Source organism: Narcine bancroftii, chromosome 1 (genome assembly GCF_036971445.1).
Source record: "Narcine bancroftii isolate sNarBan1 chromosome 1, sNarBan1.hap1, whole genome shotgun sequence".
In the NCBI taxonomy this organism is placed as follows: Eukaryota; Metazoa; Chordata; class Chondrichthyes; order Torpediniformes; family Narcinidae; genus Narcine; species Narcine bancroftii.
Window position 1 is genome coordinate 56091715 of NC_091469.1, and position 16152 is coordinate 56107866.

The following is a 16152-nucleotide window of genomic DNA, read 5'->3' on the forward strand; positions in this document are numbered from 1 at the left end:
GATGGTGGCTGTCTGGAATGATGGACAGCTGCAGTGAGGTGTCAAAGATGCCCATGAAGATCTTCATGAATTGGTCTGCGCAGTCCTTCATTACTGACCAGATACAGTGCTCTCCATAATATTTGGGACAAAGACACTTAAGTTATTTTTTGTTAATACTTTTTTAAGTTTTGATATCCACCACTCTAACAGGCCATTTAGATCCACGAGCCCATGCCACCCAATTACACCCAAATGACCTTCAACCCTATTACTGGAGCACCCTGGGAAAACCCATGCAGACACAGGGAGAACATACAAACTCCTTACAGACAGCACGGGATTCGAACCCATGACTTAATCACTGGCACTGTAACAGTGTTGGATTAACCGCTGTACCCCTGTGCTTCACAGTTTTAAATTTGTAATCAAACAATTCACATGTAATTAAAGTGCACATTCCAGATTTTATTCAAGGTTATTTCTACATTTTTAGGTTTGACCATGTAGAAATTACAGCACTTTTTGTACGTAGACCCTGCATTTCAGGGCACTATAATGTTTGGGACATTTGGCTTCACAGGTGTTTGTGATTATTCAGGTATGTTTCATTATTTCATTGGTGAAGCTATAAGAGAGCTAGGCTTGCTTCTAAGTTTTTGATCAGTTTTGGAGTCTATATTTGACATTTTTCAACGTGAGGACCAGAGTTGTACCAATGAAAGTTAAAGAAGCCATTATGAAGCTGAAAAACAAGAATAAAACAGTAAGAGACATCACTCAAACTTAGGATTACCAAAATCAACAGTTTGGAACATCATTAAGAATAAAGAGCATGCTGGTGAGATCAGTAACACAAAGGGGCTGGTATTCCGAGGAAGACCCTCCACTGCTGATGACAAAATTCTCATCATAATGAAGAAAAATCCCCAAACATATGACCAACAGATCACAGACTATCCTCAGGAGGCAGGTGTGGATACGTCAAGTCCACAGAAGACTTCATGTACAGAAATACAGAGGCTACACTGCAAGATGCAAAGCAACAGAAAAGATGGGCAGATTACAGTTTGCCAAGAAGTATTTAAAAGACCCTGCAGAATTCTGGAAAAAAAACTCTTGTGGACAGATGAGACCAAGATTAACCTATATCAGAGTGATGGCAAGAGCAAAATGTGGAGGCATAAAGGATCTATTCAAGCTCCAGAGCATTGTACCCACCAGGGGCATTAGTGAACACCCAATTCAGGGTGTTCTCTCCTCTGTTGGTGAACTTGACATTCTATTGAATCCATGGGAAGACCATTTTCAGGATGATGTGATCAAATCTGACCCTATACTAATGGTCTACCAGGTCTTAATGATCTCTGTTTTCTGAAATGCTTTTAAGAATTTAAGCATGATGTAGGTGTTACAATGTATTTCATGCTCATAAGCAGTTTGTTTGTAGCTTTGTAGATTTTTGTTTATCATTTTTATTGCTATCTCCAAAAAATATCTTTGAGCCAAAGTTATAGCTGGTGTCTTGACTTGTTGGGGAGAGAACATTTTTAGTTTAGTTCTTTTGTTCTGAGAAATGGAATCAGAAAATGTACCAACATTCTTCTATTGACTGTCTAACAGTGTTTTAATGGCTTGTAACAATGTTACCCGAATATTAACAATGTTTAATATCATTTAATAAACATAGGAAACCTCAACTTGACTTTAGTACAAATTTATTTAAATAAGTCATAGACAACAACAACATTCTTTTATCCTCCAAGTGACTATAAAGGAAAGTAGTTACTACATGTGAACTTAAGACATGGGCAGGTATCTTAAAGCTGCCTTTTCAAAATCCTTCAAACTTATTCATGGAATAATCAAACTGATGTCAGCATTCTCTCTCAGGCTAACATTCCCAGCATCCATGGTTCCATTTGGTGAGCCACATTATTTGTGTATCCTTCTCCAGACTTCCAAAACAGTCATCCTATGCTGAGTTTCTTATGGCAAGAGCTTTCAAGGGGAAAGAGGAATTTGTGCAAGATTGTTTTCAAAGTGTCCTTGAAAAAATGTAACTGTCATGTTTTTGAGGTTTAGAAATACACCGCACATGGAGATGTGATGTTTCATTAACTGTTTACTACAAATCTAAAATAGTTCCCCTCAGCACACTGTATATACAAATGATGACATCATTACACTGAGCATAATGACATCATACACACGTAGACGTATATACATAACATTCTTCCCCCCACCCCGCCCCCCCAAAAAATTTAAATGCTTTGTGAAAATAACATACAGGCAGCACTTATACTCAACTATGATAAATACACGGTGCCCCTATACTAATGGTGAGGATTATTTACACTATGAAGTCAGTATGAAATGATAATCCGCCAAGTCACAGTACATAATCTTTCAGTCATTCTGAAGGATGTTTCTCCCTCTTTGATCGCCTCAGGATGGTAGAATCCATTGGAGTATTTTGCAACTTCTCCAGACTCTTTTCCTTTTGGGGTAATACCTAGGTTGGTGGCAAGGATTACAAAGTTTGTGTTTGGCGAACCCCATCCTGACATTGCATAGGACAGTGTTGTTGAACTGGACGTAATGCAGGACTGCTCTTTTGAGTCACAGGACTGTTCGGTTGAGGCAGGGTCTCAGTTCTCGACAATATTTCTGGAGCATTGATAGTGGAATGAGCCCAGGGATTCTTATGTGGATTGTGAGCAGTGGCTGTGGCCATAGGTTCATCCACCACTCCCAAATGGTCGCTGTGCTGTTTCCATATTTTAGTTGCCACCAGTACAGAATAAGAAAAGGGACTTAGTTTTTTTAAGAAAACCCCTCTCACTCATGGCTTCCTACTGTTCTGGTAGTCTCATACCAGTACTGGTTCTCCCACTTCTAGAAATCTGGTGGATTTACTTGGAGATGTGGATTTCTCTATTTGAAGGTCGATGTTCGGGTGTAGTGTGGAAAGTCTTGTTCTTAAGTTACATCCAAACATCAATTCAATCACCGTTCATTTGGTGGAAGAGTGCGGTATCTTTCTACATCCTAACAGGAAATCTGCGATTTGGTGATTTCATGATATATTTAGGAGTTTCTTAGTTTTCATGGCCTTCTTAAAAGTCTGTGCAAAACATTCTGCTTCCCTATTAGTACTTGGGTGGTAGGGTGCTGACAAGATGTGTTGAATACTATTATTGCATAGGAATACCTTAAAAGTCTCTGAAACAAACTGGAGATCATTATTGGAAACCAATTCAATAGGTAATCTATGTAATGCAAATATACTTCGTAGTTTTTCATATGTCTGGTCTGTTGTTGTTTTTCTCATGTGTGATACCACTGGCCATTTAGAATGTGCATTGACAACAATGAGAATGTTTTCTCCCATAAAAGGACCAGCGAAATCAATGTGAATCCTGTGCCATGGTCATGATGGCCATTTCCATGAGTTAGCTTCAGCTTGATGAGCCTTGGGTTGCATTATCTTGACAAATCCCACTTCTTCTTACTGTCTGTTCAAAATCAATGCTTATTGAGGGCCACCAGATACGCATACAGGCCAACACTTTCATCCGAACCATTACTGGGTGGTTGTTGTGGAGCTCTGATAATGTGGCCATCTGCCATTCTGTAGGAATGATTGTCCTGGTACTCCACAATAAACAGCCTTCTTCAACTGATATCTGATTTTAGTTCTTCCGCGATACCTTTGGCCACGGGCCACCTATTTAATGTTAAATATAGGACCTTTGATAGTGTTGCTTCTTTCTGTATTTCTTTGCTGATCGTCTTTGCCATTATGGGTAAGTGGTGAAGTTGCTCTTGATTGATAGCTGTAGTCTCTGGCATCCATTTAATAATCTCACCTTTCTGTTCAGTTTCTGGTAGAGGTCAGCGAGATAGAACATCAGCATGGTTGTTTTGTGATGCTGGTTTATGTTTTCAAATTGTAGTCATATGCGACAAGCAGCATGGTCCACCTTTGAATTGTTGCTGCAGCTAGCACTGGTATCCCCTTTTAGGATCTATAATCAAATTCAGTGGTTTGTTGTCTGTTATTAAGGTAAACCATTTAAGTATTGGTGGAATCGTTTGACACCAAATATTATGGCAAGCCCTTCTTTTTCCAGTTGTGCATAATTGCATTCACAAGTAGTCAAAGACCGGGAGGCATAAGCCACCAGTTGTTCCCCTTTTCCCATTACCTATTGGTTGGGTCATAGTGGACAAGAACATTGTCACTTGATGTTTGTTTGGGTCATAGTTGGCAAGAATATTGTCACTTGATATTAATAGGTCTTTCAAGTGATCTACCATGTTACTAGTCTCTCCATTCCAGCACCATTTCCAATCTTTTTTAACAAACAGTTGAGCATGCTGCACAGCATTGACATATTTAGATCGTGCTTCCAATAATGGTTAACTAAACCCAAGAATGACTGCAATTCTGCTCTGTTTATTGGGTAGGGTGCTCTGTGGACAACTTCAGCACCCACAGTGTCCATTCAGACTCATTCACTGTTAATTGTAAAACCTAGATATGTTATGGAAGGTACCATAAATACACACTTGCCCTAGCATAGGGCATTTGCTTGTTGTGATCGGGATAGGACTTTTTCTAGGTTGGACAGTGTTCAGAGTCGTCTCAACCTGTAATTATAATGTCATCAAGTTAGCATCCTACATTAATTCCATGTAATAATTGCCAGGGCTGCTGACATTCCGTATGGGTATATTTTACATTTACGTTGCATTTTCCAAACACCTTGAGTTTTTTCCCCTGTGACCATTTATAACACTGTGTCAGCCTCTTTAATGATGAGGAAGGGTAGCAGTTGTTGTTTTAAACTTGATGGCATTAGCAAAACTGCTGCCCTATGTCCAATTCTGATTTTCTATCCCTTAATCCGTGAACATACACAAGTCCCACTGTCTTGTCTTCCACTGAGTTGTTTGTTTCAGTGCTGGGGCTTTCATCCTTCTCCTCCACCATTCTTACTCCAGTGAGACACCTTTCATATCTTGGTCCTTTCTTTTTATCCTTTTTATCTTTGCATTTTGTTCTGATGTGCCCTTCTTTATCTCATAGATGACATCTCGATCTTCTGAAATAACAACTATAAGGACAGTGGTTGCTTTTTCCGTAGAGAAAGCTGGGAAAATTTGTCCACCGCTAGTGGTTCACCTTGGAAGAGGTCCACATTATTATCAGCCAACTCAAAGCTGTATCATATGCTGAATGAAGTGTTACCTCTTTTTCACTTAGTAATCGTTCTCTGGCACTGTAGTCTGTTAAGCCCATTACCAATCAGTCTCTTAATGCTTTGTTTAAAAATTCACCAAACTCATAGTGTTGAGATAGTTCACACAATTCAGTCAAAAATTCACTTACTGATTCTCCCATTCTCTGTTTTCTATAATAAAATCTTTGTCTTTCGGCATTAACAGTTTATTTGGGACTTAGATGTTCCCCTATTATATTACACGACTCAGCATAAGTTTTTGTTCCTGGTGTTTCAGGTGCTATTAGAGATTTTATTAGTTGAAATATTTTACTTCCCATTTGGCTTAGAAATAGTGACCATTTTCGATTCAAAGGCACAGTGTCAGTAATATTATGGGCAACACAGTGATGATCATACCAGTTTTTGTCAGAGTCCACAAACTTTCCATACTGTGACTCTACTGTCTTGAAGCTTTGTTCTTTCCTCTTTGTTCTCTGTGCCTGAGCTTGTGTTTCCTTTTTAAATCTTCAATCCATCATCTTGAGCATCCAGGAGGTTCATTTCACTCCCATCCTCATCGCCAATCTGTCATGTATTTGAGGTTTAGAAATGCACTGCACACGGAGACGTGATGCTTCATTCATTGTTTACTACAAATCTAAAATAGTTCCCTGGAGCACACAGTATATATGAGTGATGTCATACACCCACATTCACATGCAGACGTATATACATAACAGTGACATCCTCATCAACTCATGGGAATCCTGGGTCTCTCATTTTTAGTAGTCAATGTGTGCAAAAATCTTATGTCATTTTTTTTTCCTGTGACAAAAGAATGTGCACACTGAATGCTTGTGTAAAAGTAAACTTGAAATTGTTTCAAGATCATTTTGGCACAGCCTATCATGACTAATAAAACAGTAAAACTGTATTGGCATTTTTAATATTATACAAGTATGATTGGATTCTATGAAGTAACCGACTAACTAGTTAACAGAAACAGTTAGCTGAGAGATTACTTTCAATAAGAATAATTATTAATTACTACATTATTTAAGATCACTAACCTTTTGTGTGCAGATTAATTTCCTTGGTGCGCTGGTTGCAAAACGTGTGGGCACACAAACACACACAGCTTAGAGAGAACAATGCCTGCAAGCAATTAAGTAATAAGAAGGCTTCTGGGATAGCTCCAAACAATTTTAGTCCCTTCTTCAGGAGCTCACTGTGTATAAATGGTGGAAAGAGCAAAGCAGTTCCTGCCTCTTCAGTTACATCAAAACACACAGACCTGGAGTGGAAGCAAGGGCCAGCCCAAGAAGAAAAAAAAATCTAATTTTTTTTTAAACTTCATCAAAATATGGATCCAAAAGCTGATCTTCACTGATGACTAATAGTTCTTCAATCACCAAGTTCCTTTTGCATTTGTATCAATCTTTTTTTTCCAATTCTACTCTCGATGTTGAAGAATTTTGCTCCTCAAAAATCCTGTATGAGAGCCTCCGCCAAAAATATAATGGCTTAAATCCTGTGTAACTCTGGATACCTGTCAATGTTCATCAGTTTTTGTGAAAACAAATTCTGTGCTTTTGGGCCAAACCATTGCAGGACAAGGATCAGTGCTCATGCTAACTTTTATTAGAGGAAGAAGCATAATGTTCTTTATGAGGCATTGCACCCAATTAAAAGTCTCTTTTCTGAAGGCTACTTTCTGATGTTTTATGAGCCATGGGTTTACCTTAAGCCAGCATGGTACTTGAAGGGTTACATATAAATCTTATTTTTAAAAAATAGTTAGGAGTAAAAAGACAGTGTTTCAGCAATGTTAATAAACTCGTTTTGTTTTGATTTTGTGGTTTGTAATTTCAAGAAAAATGAATTCCTTGATTGAATTAAGCGAATTGCTTTCTTGAACCTCACTGACAGACATCCCAGAAATGGATACTCATGTTCCTAAAAAAAAAGACCTGATCCTGGAGCCTGATAGGGCTGGAAAATTCATGCATTGGATAGTGGTGCACTATGAAGTCGTGTGGTGCACTAGGATATACAAGAACCCAAAGGCAAATGTCAAAGATTCATTAGTCAATAATATTAAAGTAAAAAAACAGAGACAAGAGATTTAGCCATTATGTGTCTGTGTCTCAAAGATTCATGTCTTGGACTAAATCCCTTTTAGCCGTAACAAAAAAATTCAATTACAATGCTGTGCTTAGCCAAATTCCTAGTTTTAAGAATTTAGCTCATGTTATTAAAATATATTAATTTTCCTTTTTAAAGAAGAAGGTCAGCAGGATATTGATGCTCATTCTTGCAATGTCTGCCATATGAAAGTCCAGCTGGGTGGAGGAAGTGGATTCATCATTTTAATCCCTTCATCATCACAGCATTAATACTGTATAGAATAATGTTATTTCAGACAATAGCCGAATTCTTTTCAGTACTTTGATAGTCCTCATATATTATCCACCAGCAGGATGACTAGACAGAGCCTGTTGGCTGTCTTATGTGCCTGTCAGAGGAACAGGACAAAAGTTGGTTTGCTTCTGACACCAAACTCTTAGCTAATTTAATGGAAAACAATATTGTCTAAATTGATTTCTCCTGCAAATGTTAAAAATTAATTTAGAAATCCATTCTATTAATAGAAGTATGGAACCTATAAGTGCTTTTAAGACCACTAAAATTCCCATTAAAATTGCAAGATGTTCAATTCTGTTTTCAACAATGCCCCTGAAAATAATTTGGAAATACAAAGGGTAAATTGTCCCCCCAACTCTTTTGGTTTTTCCAACAGACACAAGGCTAGAAATGTTACGCCTACTGAAGATCAGCTTAACCTGGAATTTTGCCCTTTTGCACTAATTTCTGGGTGTAGCTGGGAAATTCATCTCATTTTTGGCAGGATTTTTGTTCTGCTTTCATTTCATTTTCATCATTAAACTTCACCATGTCAGTAAAATTCTTGAGCTTTTGAACCTCACTAGACTGGTCTTATTTATTCATAGAATAACCAGGTTTTCCACGTATTATTTTTCCTGAATCCATGCTATTGAAAAGGCCATCGTTCAATTAATTTCCTTAAGCAAATATAGATTTGCTGCAGGAACTTGGCATCCATAGGTGGAAATGGTCAGTCAGCTTTTCTGGTCGGAACCCTTTATCCAGACTGTTGATGCTGCATGACCTGTTGAGTTCCTCCGGCCTCATTGTTTGCTCAAGCCTCCAACATCTGCAGCTTTGTGTCTTCCTATATTAAATTCCTTATTCTCACCAAGATCTTTAACTTGATGTGAATTCAAAAATAATCTCACAAGTTGCCCATGGAAATCACTGCATTGTCCATGGAAGTCACGGTCTCTCTCAGTTTCCTAGTCGCAGGATCACTCCAGGCTATGTCGCTCAGTTTTCTGCGAGCTGCACAACAAAAGAAGACTCACTGCATTTCATCCTGAGGAGCAGAGTCAGCACTGGAATTTGCGTAGCATAAAATGCAGGAATTAATAGTCTTTACTGATGTCCTTACTGAGTCTTCCTGCCTGAAAGACCTTTTTGCAGTTGCAGATGCCCATAAGTCCTGTGCTCAAAGAACATTCTTCTTCTGGGTACTGCTTTGCACCTGCTGTCAAGACTCTTGACCACACCACCCAGCCTGCTCTTATGCCATTCCTATCATTGCAGAATCCATTCATTCAGTAGCATCACTCCATTGTAGACAGAAATATTGTTGCTTGGGTTGTGGCATGAAGTGGCTACAAAGATTGCATCCAGTGTGCTGCTTCATGACAATTGTAAGAATATATTCATATATGCATGTATATGATGTGTGTGGGTGTGTGTGTGCGTGTGCGCACATCCTTTCTGAATTCATGCTGCATCTGCCTGATGGAACCCCTTCGTTCTCACTGATTCGCTATTTCATCCTTAATGACAGCTTCAAGCATTTTCCCGACTACAGACGTTAAGCTAACTGGATGATAGTTACCCATCTTCTGTCTACTGTTTAAAAAGTGGCATGACATTTGCTGTCTTCCAATCTGCCAGGATATGCCCAGAATCCAGAGAATTTTGTAAATGACTACCAATGTATCAACTAGAACTCTTGCCATTTCCTTCAGTACCCTAGGATGCATCCCATCAGGACCCAGGGGATTGGTCTGCCTTCAGTCCCATTAGTTTGCTCATCACTATCTCTTTTTTAACAATTATTTTATTGAGGCTCTCACCTCCTTTTGCATCCCTTTCACCACTCTTGGTCATCCTGGACATGTCTTCAACCGTGAAGACTGACACAAAATATCTGTTCAATGCCTCAGCCATTTTCTCATTACTCAATATCAATTTCTCTTTCTCATCTTCCAAGGGACCCATGTTCACTCTAGCCACCCTCTTCCATTTTATATATTTATAATTTTTTTCTATCTTTTTATATTTTGTGCTAATTTACCTTCATAATCCTTCTTCCCTTTCCTTATTTCTCATTTAGTTTTCTTTTGTTGCCTTTTAAAATTTTCACAATCTTCAGTTTCCCACTACTGTTGGCTACTTTGTACACATGAGCTTTTAATTTATACTTTCCTTTATTTCCTTAGTTAACCAAGGCTGACTCTCCCCTCTCTTACTGCCCTTATTTTTAATGGGAATACATTTTTATTGAGCACTGTGAAAAATCTCGTTGAAAGTCTTGCACTGTTCCTCAACTGTTCTGCCAACTAGCCTGTGCTCCCAGTCCATGCTGACGAATTCCTCGCTCATCCTGTTGTAGTCTCCCCAGTTCAAGCATAAAACACTAGTTTTATATCTAACTATTGGAACCTCCATCTGTATGAGAAATTCAATCATACTATGATCACTTTTTTTAAGAGGGTCCCTAACAATTAGATTGTTAATTTTACCTATCTTATTGCACAATACTAGATCTAAAATAGCATTCTCCCTTCTTGGTTTCTTAACATGCTACTCAAGAAAGCTATCACGGATGCATTCTATGAAGTCATCCTCCAGACTCCCTCGACCAACTTGATTTTTCCAATCACTATGAAAGTTGAAGTCCCCCACAACAACTGCCGTTCTGTTCTTACATGCCTCCGTTATCTCTCGGTTAATGTCCTGTGCCACTGTGTTATTTATATTTGGTGGACGATAGACAAATCCCACCAGTGATTTTTTTTCCCTTTACTATTCTTAATCTCTACCCAGATGGACTCAACATTCTGCTCCTTAGATCTTATATCTTCACTCACTATTGCCCTAATCTTATCCCTAATTAAGAGCACCCACCTCACCACCTTTACCTTCCTGTCTATCTTTTCAACCAACTTGGTAGTCTTGAAAATGTAATTCCTAATCACACCCATCTTGCAACCATGTTTCTGTGATGGCCACTAAATCAAATGCTTGGGTACTGATTTGCACCTCAAGTTCACTAACCTTGTTTCTAATACTACGGGCATTCAGATAAAGTGCCCTTATTCTCATTGTCCTTTCAGAATTAGTGACCTCTGCATCCTTTGCTTTTGACTCTCCTGCCCTCTATTTTTCTTTTTCTCTTTCCTAACTCTATCTTTGGTCTCTGTACCACCTTCCTCATTCTTTCTTTGTAGGTCGCCATCCTCCTGCCCCATTAGTTTAAACCTTCCCCACCAGCGCCAGCAAACAATCTCCCTAGGACATTGATCCCGGCCCTGCCCAGATGCAGACCGTTTGGTTTGTACAGGTCCCATCTGCCCCAGAACCTCTTCTAGTGCCTTAAGAAACTGAAACCCTCTTTCCTGCACCTCTGCTCAAACCATATTATCATTCTAACTATCCTGCTATTTCTACTCTCGTTAGCTTATGGTACCGGTAATAATCCTGAGATTATTACATTTGAGGTCCTACTCCTTAATTTATCTCCCAGCTCCCTAGATTCAGCTTGTAGGACCTCATTCTGCTTTCTTTCTATATCATTGGTACCAATATGAATGAGGACAGCTGGCTGTTCACCTTCCCCTTTCAGAATGTCCTGCAACTGCTCTGAGACAACCCTGACCCTTGCACCCAGGAGGCAACACACCTTCCGGGAGTCCCATTTGTAGCCACAGAAGCTCCTGTCTGTTCCCCTTACTATAGAATCCCCATAACAATTGCTCTATCACTCATTTTACCTCCCTCTTGCACAGAAGAGCAACTCATAGTGCCATGATCTTGGCTACTACTGCCTTCTCCTGATGGGTCATCTCCCCCAACAATATCGAAAGCAGTATATCTGTTTTGGAGGGTAATGACTACCATCCTGTTACTGCTCTTGCTGTTGGTCACCCATTCCCTATCTTTCTCTACTCTCTTAAGCTGCAGGGCTACCCACCACATTCTCCCCATCCCAGATGCTCCAAAGTGAGTCCACGTGCAGCTCCAGTGCCATCATGCATTCTACCAGGAGTTGCAGCTGGACACACTTTCTACACATGTAGTCCTCAGGGACACTATTTATTCAATAGATTCCCAACTAATATTGTTTGATGGTGATGATGCAGTATATAACATTATATAAACCTAAACACCTCCCTCTTCAATTAGATTCTTAACTTCCTGTTGGAGAAACTTCAGGCAGTCCAGATCTGTAACAGCACCTTCAAGACCATTTCACTGAGCACGGGGCCCCCCTGGGCTGCATGCTGAGTCCACTGCTGTTCACTCTACTGACCTATTCTTTTCTTTGGCTTGGCTTCGCGGATGAAGATTTATGGAGGGGTAATGTCCACGTCAGCTGCAGGCTCGTTTGTGGCTGACAAGTCTGATGCGGGACAGGCAGACACGGTTGCAGCGGTGGCAAGGGAAAATTGGTTGGTTGGGGTTGGGTGTTGGGTTTTTCCTCCTTTGTCTTTTGTCAGTGAGGTGGGCTCTGCGGTCTTCTTCAAAGGAGGTTGCTGCCCGCCAAACTGTGAGGCGCCAAGATGCACGGTTTGAGGTGATATCAGCCCACTGGTGGTTAAACACAGCTCAAACCACATCATCAAGTTTACTCATGACAATACTGTGCTGGGCCAGATCAGTAAGAGTAATGAGTCAGCATACAGAGATGAGGTGTAGTCATTTATGGACTGGTGCACAGCCAACAACCTGTACCTGAACGTTAAAAAAATGAAAGTGATAGTTGTCGATTTCAAGAGGGCCCTTGGGACCATGCTCTTCTGACCACTGATGGCTCCACCATTAAGGTTGTCAAGAGTGTCCCAAGTTCCTTGGAGTGCACTTGGCGGAGAATCTTACCTGGTCCTGAATCACAAGCTCCATAGCCAAGAGAGCCCATCAGCACCTTTACTTCCTGCGAAGGCTGAGGTAAGTTCATCTCCCTCCCTCCATCCTCACTACATTCTACTGAGGATGTATTGAGAGCATCCTGCGCAACTGCATCAACACCTGTATCTCCTCGGACTGCAAGAGCCTGCAGAGGATAGTGGAGACAGTGGAAAATATAATTGGGGGCTCGCTTCCTACCATGAAGGTCATCTACAACACTCAATGTTGTCGACTCATATCTATGTAAATATGCTCCATGGTCCTGGATAAACACTATCTCGTCTTTACCGTGCAAGATGATATGACTTGATATTCTTTCACTACAAGGAGTGAGGATATGTTACAATGAACTTCTCTGACAATGTATAACATGTAGTAAACATAATTTCCTCAAATAGTGAAAAAACTGAACAGTTTAAAAATAAGAAATGTTGATATCAAATTAACTACTGTGAAAGGTTATTGGAGTCTAGAATTGGAGTATTTCTTTCCATTAAAAAATTGTTTCTTCAATGTTTCCAAAAATAAGGCGGAGGGGCAGTACTGAGGAGGAAATGGAGAAGCTTCAGAGAAATGAGGAGAATGGGCAAAGTGGCAAATGAAATACAATGTTGGAAAGTGTACATTCATTCACTTCAATAGAAGGAATAAAAAGGGCAGACTATCTTTATATGGAGAAAAAATTCAAGATTTGAAGGTATAAAGAGACTTGAGAGTCTTCATGCAGCATGCCCTAAAATTTAACCTTCAGGTTAGAGTCCTTCTGCTCAGCACCTGATAGTGAAATGCAGTCCCTTCTACCTACCTAGGGAATTTGTAGCCATCCTTATTAACGCAGTCAACATCCCACCTTTGGCTAATGAGGTTGAAGCCACGAAGGAGCTTTACAGTGCCATCTGTGAAGCCCAAACGTTCCACCTGGATGATGCCATGAATGTTCTGGCAACTTCAATCATGCCAACTGAAAACGTTCTTATCACTATTTCAGCAGATACTAGGCAAACTAGATCTGTTCGCATGGAGGTCAGGATGTGGCCGGGGGTGAGGGGAAGGGGGTGGGGTGAAACAGCAGCTATACAAGATGCTTTGAGACTGCAGCTGTGTCAGAGAGGCGGCCACCAACAACAGTCATGTATGCATTGTAGGAGTACCTAAGTTCAGTGTCTGGCTGCATCAGCAAGTGCATTGATGATGTCACTGAGATCAAATGCTTCACAACAAGGGCTAACCAGAAACTATGGTTGGATACCGAGGTCCAGGCCCTTCTCAGAGCTTGTGATGCTGCCTTAAAGACATGGGATAGGATGGCACTAAGATCAGCCGGGGCTGAACTCTCCCATTCCATACTGAATGCAAAGCGGGTGCACGCACAAAAGATCCATAGATAGCTTTGTGACACTGGCAACATGAGGCACATGTGCCAAGGGATCAAGACGATGACAGATCACAAGTCAACCTTGCAAGTTAAAGACAATGACACCACCGTTCCGGACAAATTGAACATCTCCTATGCACGGTTTGATGAGAAGAACAGGATGATACTGAAGAAAGTTTCATATCCCGCTGATGAATGGATCCACTGCATAGCCATGGCCAAGGTGAGGAGAACCCTATCTAAGGTGAACCCACACAAGGCAGTGGGACCAGGCATTATACTTGGTCAGGTTTTGAAGGACCAATTGAATGAAGGTCTTCACAGACATCTTCAACACATCCCTCCAGCAGTCCATCATTCCTGCAGGGTTCAAGACAGCTATCATCATCCCAGTGCCCAAGAAGGCAACAATAGCAGAACTCAATGATTACTGTCCTGTTGCACTGACCCCCACCATTATAAAATGTTTTGAGCGCCTGGTAATAGAATGCATCAAAGTGCACTTCCCAGAGATCCTGGACCCATTTCATTTTGCCTATAAAAGAAACCATTCAACAGATGATGCAATAGCCTTGACCCTTCACCCTATCCTGACCTACCTAGAAAACAATGTTTCATAGACAGGCTGCTGTTCAGCTCGGCATTTAATACAATCTTTCCCCAGAGGTTGGTGGAGAACCTTTACTCGCTGGGACTCAATGCCCCTCTTTGTAACTGGACTTTGGACTTCCTAACGGAAAGACCACAGTCTGTTTGAGTCGGTAGCAGAACGTCGAACACCATCACACTGAGCACAGGCACATCTCAGGACTGTGTGTTCACCTTGCTCCTCATCAGCAACAATGAAGTGTCACACTACAGAGAAGAGGTGGAAAACCTTGTGATATGATGTGAGAGTAACAACTGAGTCTCTATGTGGACAAGACAAAGGAGATGATCATGGAATGAAGGAGGGCCAGAATTGACCACTCTCCACTACACATCAACAACTCTGTAGTAGAGAGAAGAGAGCACCAAGTTACTTGGAGTTCACTTAACCAGTGACCTTTCGTGGACACACAACATCTTCTCACTTGTTAGGAAGGCGCAACAACATCTGTACTTCCTGAGAAGACTGAAGTGAGCAAGCCTACCAGTCACCATTATGTTAATCTTCTACAGAAGCATCCTGGCCAGCTGGATCATAGTGTGACATGATTGGTGCAGAGAAATGGATCGGAGGTCAATCAACAGGAATATAAGAGTGGCAGAGAGGATCACTGGGATGTTCCCCCCCTCCCCATCAACGTGATCTAGCAGGATCATTGTCTGAAGAGGGTGTGGAAAATCATTGAGGATCTCTTCCACCCCCTCACCCCCCACCCCCCCCCACACAGTATTTTTCAGCGGTTCCTGTTGAGAAAGAGATGCAATAGTATCAGAGCCAGCACCACCAGATGGAGGAACAGCTTCTTTCCATGGGCAATGAAAATGTTGAATGACCAAAGGAACTACTCAGACTAACCATCCAAAACTCTCATATTCACAAAACAATAATTATTTATGTGTTTGTATATAAGAATACTTGTCCTGCTTACGTATTGTTTGTCTGTTTATGCATTATGTCCAGTTGTGTGCCTGCGTGTTTTGCACCAACGACCAGAAAACGCTACTTCATCGTACTATTTCATTGTACTTCTGCAATCAGATAACAATAAACTTGTTTGGACTTGGCTTGAGGTTAACTCAGTGGTAAAGAAGGCAAATTGAGTGTTGGCATTCCAAAGGAATAGAATAAAAGAGCAGAGATATAATGCTGAGTCTTTATATGGAACTGGTGAGGCCTCACTTGTGGATGGGGTACAATTTTGGTCTCTTTATTAAAGAAAGGATGTGTTGGCATTGGAGAAGTTTCAGAGAAGATTTACAAGAATGATTCATGGAACGATTCCTGGAATATGAGGAAAATTGGATGACTCTTGAACTGTACTCCTTGGAGTTTAGAAGAATGAGGGGGGAAGCGTTTTGAATATTGAAAGGCCTGGATAGAGTAGTAGGTGTGGCAAAGTTGTTTCCCCATGGTAGGAGAGTCAAGGACAAGAGGGCACAACTTCAGGATTGAAGGACACCCATTTAAAAGAGTAATGCAAAGGAATTTCTTTAGCCAGAAAGTGGTGAGCCTTTGGAACTTGCTGCCACAGGCAGGTCTGAAGCCAAATTGTTTGGATAGCTACTGTATCTGAATAATCAGGGTATCAAAGGTTTTGAGAAGGCAGGGCAGTGGGGCTGAGTGGGAGAATGGAT

The 16152-nt window shown here is 40.8% G+C and overlaps 1 protein-coding gene and 1 long non-coding RNA gene across 2 annotated transcripts in view; one reads left to right on the forward strand and one right to left on the reverse strand.

The window, feature by feature from the left end:
- The window catches only part of LOC138758388 (zinc finger protein GLIS3-like), a 484048-nt gene that overhangs the window by 378907 nt on the left and 88989 nt on the right, over positions 1-16152 (forward strand). The gene's annotated exons all lie outside the window — the stretch shown is intronic.
- LOC138758398 (uncharacterized) lies at positions 427-13632 on the reverse strand. Its single transcript, XR_011354271.1, has 2 exons — positions 13300-13632; positions 427-724 (listed from the first exon to the last, which is right to left on the reverse strand). It is a non-coding gene; the product is annotated as an uncharacterized lncRNA (long non-coding RNA).